This window comes from Elaeis guineensis, chromosome 5, assembly GCF_000442705.2.
Source record: "Elaeis guineensis isolate ETL-2024a chromosome 5, EG11, whole genome shotgun sequence".
In the NCBI taxonomy this organism is placed as follows: domain Eukaryota; kingdom Viridiplantae; phylum Streptophyta; class Magnoliopsida; order Arecales; family Arecaceae; genus Elaeis; species Elaeis guineensis.
This window is the reverse complement of record NC_025997.2, coordinates 115,922,565-115,928,430: the sequence shown is the minus strand read 5'-3', so window position 1 is coordinate 115,928,430 and position 5,866 is coordinate 115,922,565. Positions and strand designations below refer to the sequence as shown.

The window sequence follows — 5,866 nt, the reverse complement described above, 5'->3', positions numbered from 1 at the left end:
ACGTTATTTTATAATAGAGTTACAGTACGGTTAATAATTTAAGTCAGAGTCTAACTATGCGTAACCTAACTATTCACTGTTAGGTTTTAAGTTCTATCCTTGATTAAACCTATTACTCTGATACCATAAAATATCACGCCCCAAATCCAAGACATAACACGGCCATGCTACCAAGGGATGGACCCACGATAACACGAAGCCAAATTCATCTTCTTAAATATAATGACAGGTGTATCACAAATAAATGTAATAATAAAGTTCAATTCAATTATTTAATTAAACCAAAACTGGTTCAGAGCATCTAAATCCAAAGATGAAATAATCCAAGTCTTAAAATTCATAATGACTACAATCCATAAACATAAATTGAATTCCTAGTACAAAATTTTCAAGCTTGCTTTGCTGATCCCCAAGCCTGGATTCCCTTTTCTTCAGTCCTAGCCTTATTTCTCTATACATGAAAAAGAAAACAAAAAGAATATGAGCTACACTAGCTCAGTAAGTAGACTTCTGCTTCCTTACCGGATCAAGCATAAGTTTTCTATAATAATACATCATTTAGCAAATAACAATTATTACAAAAATAAATATTTCATAGAGCATATAATAAAACAAGTTATAAGCTCATCATGCATGTATAAGTCATGTATATTTCACAATTATGAATCGTAAATCATTTTCATCATGTATTCATGTCATGTTTCAAATCATTGCTCACAGACATTCGTGCTAAGGTCACTATTATACCCGTGACAGGGTCATGTTTCTTAATCGACAGAGTTCTTAATTCATGTGCCAACTTTATACCCGCTGGCAGGGTCATGTTTCGTGTGGATGCTAGCTCCGGATGTCGACCTTCCCGAAGAAATTTATTCATAGCTATCTGAAAGCCTTTGAAATCATTTTTATCTTTTTTTCTTAAAATATACATATACATAAATAGAAAAATAATGAAATTCATAATCATGCCATTTTTATAAGACATATTCATGAAATCAATGCTCATAATAAAATATGCTTTTTCATATCACATATGTCGATCCTTATTTTATAAAAAATTATGATTTTATCAATAGCAATTCTTTACATAAAAGCATGATCATTTCAAAATAAATAAGGAGCTTAAAATCCACTTACCTCGATCGTCTAGGACCTTTTAATCTTTCTTAAAAGAATCAGACAGTCCTATTTAAAATATTAAATCATTAATATATTTCATATATTTAATAAAATTATATAATATAAAGAAATGACCGATTTGATGATCAATCCAATAAATCTCTCCCTTCGGCTCTAAATCGATTTAAGGTCATAGGTCCCTAGAAGTGGAGAAGATAGCCTAATAAGGGATTAATAAGATTTTTTGGAGAGAAAAATTTTTTTTTAGAGAGAGAAAGTAGAGAGAGAACGAATCCAATTCTAGAGAGAGAAAGACTTTAGAGAGGGATGAGAGAAACTTTCTCCTTTTTTTTATTCTTATATATTTTTCTTTTCTTTTCTTTTTCTTCTTTTCTTTTCTATTATTATTATTATTATTATTATTATTATTATTATTATTATTATTATTATTATTATATGATTATATATTTTTCTTTTTCTTCTTCTTCTTCTTTCTTTTTCTTTTCATTTTCATTTTCATTTTCTTTTTCTTTTTTCTTTTTTTTCTTTTCCTTTTCTTTTTCTTTTCATTTTCATTTTCATTTTTCTTTTTTTTTTTCTTTTCCTTTTCTTTTTCTTTTTCTTTTCCCTTTTTTTTCTTTTTCTTTTTCTTTTCCCTCCCGTGGCCTTCTTTGGCCGGAACAGGGGACCTAGAGGTCCCCGTTCAATACGTCGGCCGTTCACGGTCACTCCTTGCCTGGCGGTGGCCGGCGGCAAGGGTGGCCTTCCTCCGAGTTCGGAGGGCCCATACTGGCGGTCGGTGGTGGCCGTCGGTGCTGGAAAATCAGAGAAAAAAGAGGCCGGATAGAGGTTCTCTTTTCCAACAAAATCTGACGACACCCATCGCCGGCAATCATGCCCACAGGCACTGGAAAGAAGGGAGAGAAGAGAGGAGAGGAAGGAGACCTTACCACAATCTCCGGTGACCCCCACCGGCGTGAAATCGCGGCGAACACAGATCGAGGAGTCACGGCTTCAAACGAAAAAATCGGAGAAAAATCTCCGGCAATCGTCGGTGACTGATGGATCTACCCATAGAGGAGAGGAGGGGGGTTCTTATAGAACTCGTCTTAGGGTCTTTTAATGGCCCTAGGACTCCGATTCTTGATCGAAATCGGGGAAGAGGAAGACTCCGGTCGGGAGTCTTCCTGCTCTGTTTTTTTTTTTTTTTTTTTTTTTTTTTACAGGGCTTAGTGGGCCGGGCTTTCACAGTTTTGAAGTCCAAGTTCAGAGGGCTTTGAGGCGCTAAGTCACTATTGGGCTAAGTTTAGGTTCAAGAGATTGAGAGCATGAGAGTCATGGGTGTACATAGGCTTGGATGAGTGCTTTCATATGTGGGCTTAGCCATAGAAGCTTTTGAACTAGGGTTATTAGGCTTCCTATATAAGTTAGGAAAGGAATCCTAGTTTGATTAGGAATCATGTAAGCCTTATATATATACCCCACTATATATTGATTTAATGTGAATCAATCAGCTTTTCGCCCTACCAACTCTCCTCTCTCCCCCACATTCTCAAACCCTAGAGTGCTACCCCTATTAGAAAATCGGGTAGGATTACATGCATATATTTCAAAATTTTTTTAAACAGCAGTAGAAACAAATCAGGTTAAACTCTTTAACCCCACATTCATTAGATCTCATCTAATCTTATCCGAGTCTAAGAATAAAGATATGCATATAATCTGAAAATTAAAATAAAGAAGAGATCAAATCTCAATACCTTTATGCGGGTTAAAATACACCGCTACCGATGATCTTAGATTCGAAGTTTTTTAAGCCGCACATATGTCCGATCTCTACAGGTATCCATCGGGATCAATCTTAAATTCTTCTTCTCATGATAGATCTTTCTTCTCCAAATAGGATCTTAACTTCTTTGAATCTTGATCAACAGTTGATCTTGACTACAATCACAACCCTTGAATTACATCCTTTTCTTTTCGTTCCTTGCTGTAGAAGAGACACCTCTCAACTTAGACGTGTGGGATGATGGACGCCCAACCCTTGGACGTGGGAAAGAGAGGAGGGAGAGAGGGTGAGGCATGGAGGGGAGAGAGAGATCTGATTTTAATCAATAAATTCCAATCATTATTAAATCCTAAGAGACTATCTTTTTATATAGATCTTTTCTTGATTCCAAATCAAGAACCAATCAACCTAAAAAAGTTAGTCCTTATTTCATAAGGATTCTATCTTTTTAATCCGATTATTTAAAAAAAATTAGATTTAATTAATATGAAGTTTATCTCTTTTGGCAAGTAGATAGGGTGCTCCTCAACAAATAAGGCAGACTGAGCGGATGCCCCTTAATTAAAGAGACAAATAGTTGGGATGCCAACTCTTAACGTCCCTTACTAAAATTTTTAATATATATATATATATATATGTATATGTATGTATGTATATATATATATATGTATGTATGTATATATATATATATGTATGTATGTATATATATATATATGTATGTATGTATATATATATATATGTATGTATGTATATATATATATATGTATGTATGTATATATATATATATATATATGTATATATATATATATATACACACACACACACACGTACATATATATATATATACATATATGTATATATATATACATATATATATACATATATGTATATATATATACATATATATATACATATATGTATATATATATATGTATGTATATATATATATATATATACATATATGTACATATATATGTATGTATATATATATATATATATATATATATATATATATATATATATATATATATATATATATATATATATATAATATATTTTTATTATATAAAATTTTTAAATAAAAATAAAATTATTAATATTAAATATATATTTAAAAATAATAGTCACGTAAAAGCAGCACACTCCACGTCGGATTCTCTGCACCGCCTGCGGTGCACGATGAATTTCTCTTACCTCCGTACTTAACCCTCCCAACTCTCCGTCTTCCCTCTCCCGCCAAGCAAACTCACGACTCGATATGGCAGGGTATCCGCCACCGGGTTCCGGCTACCCTTACGGCGCACCCCCGAACCCCTACGGCGCCGCCCCTCCACCGTCGGCACCGTACGGCCCCGCCGGCGGCAAACCCCCCAAGGAGGGCAAGGGCCACGGAGGCGGCTACTACCAGTACCAGACAACAACGCCGCAGCCGACGGGGGCGTATGGAAGCCCGTTCGCTGGGCTGGTGCCTTCGGCGTTCCCGCCGGGGACGGACCCGAACGTGGTGGCGTGCTTCTAGGCGGCGGACCGCGACGGGAGCGGCTTCATCGACGACAAGGAGCTCCAGCAGGTGCTCTCCTCCTACAATCAGAGCTTCAGCATTCAGACCGTCCACCTCCTCATGTACCTCTTCACCAACACCAACGTTCGCAAGATCGGTGAGCCCTGATTGACCCCTTGCACGCCTCTCCTTCTCTCCGAAACCCTGAAATTTTGATCGGATTCCCCTTTGGAATTGCCGAGCTGGAGCCCTAGGCGCACAATATCGTCCCCGTTTGGTTAGGCGCTACCGCGCGTGCGCCGTTGGTTTGGGGTTGTGGCTGGGTTTGTCACAATTTAGGGTTTGTGGTTTTGGGGAATCACAGGCGACGCATGAATTTTAGAAAAAAAACAACGCAAAAATTGTTAAAAAGCTCGAGACTTTTTGTCTTTGGTGATAAAAGTCTTGATTTTTAATAAAGCAATCACCGTGAAACGCGGTAATGCGAGAAACAATCAACTTCAGAGATGGTGAAAAGGATTAGTTTTCGCATATCAAAACAAAGGACGGGTTTTACTTTCAAAGGGCACGTATAAGTGGCTATCCGGAGATAGGTTGAACTCCAATGCTTTCTTCCCATTTATACCCTAAAATTTATTGATTTTTATTTACTTATTATTATTATTACTACTACTTTTGCATTTATGTGCTTCAAGTTATAATTTCCAGCATGTATACTTCTGCGAGTCAGTGTTCTGTGCAGTTATGCTCCTTTGTTTGAATGTGATCTTTCAGGAAAATGACTGTTTAGATGCAAAATGTGCAACATACCCTTCTAAGTATGCATAAAAGCCCTTCTAAATTCACTTGTAGAGGTAATTTTGTGGGTTGGGTATTGTTTTTTATCCAGCCAACTGTAGTTGACTGAATGTGGGTAGATGGTAGGAGAAGGTAGAGAGGTGTAGCTGAACAAAAAGTGGTTTACAAAGATAAACATGTAAACTGCAAGTTGTCAAAGGTATTCACGCATAAAAAGACATATTTGATAGCCCTGGAAAACTATTATTTGGTGCTATGTCTAATCATAGTGCGACTAAGTTGTCTACTGAGACGGTTCCATAACTTTCTTATTTGTTGTTTGACGAAACATTGCCCTTCAAAATGGGCCCCGTATTTTTTTAATTCTTAAAATGATGCGTTTAACATTTTGATAGTAAGTGCCCACCCCAGAAGAATGAAGATTTGACATCCACCACTGAAACGAAGTGCTTTCCCTCTTATGCGAGTTGTCACTTTATGCATATGGTCTTGTTACTCTTCAGATAATTGAAAAGTTGAGTGATTCATAAGTTGACTGATTCATAAGTATGGTTTCCTGAATAATCATATTTCTACATAATAATTTTTATGAATGATTCATGAGTTATTTATTGCTGTTGCTTTTATGTTTGATTTTGCATGAGGCAATGCATAGATCC

At 36.1% G+C, this 5,866-nt stretch overlaps 1 pseudogene; it reads left to right on the top strand.

Annotated features, from left to right (window-relative positions):
• Window positions 1-4,115: 4,115 nt before the first annotated feature.
• LOC105045603 (calcium-binding protein CBP-like) overlaps window positions 4,116-5,866 on the top strand; it is a 3,306-nt pseudogene continuing 1,555 nt past the window's right edge.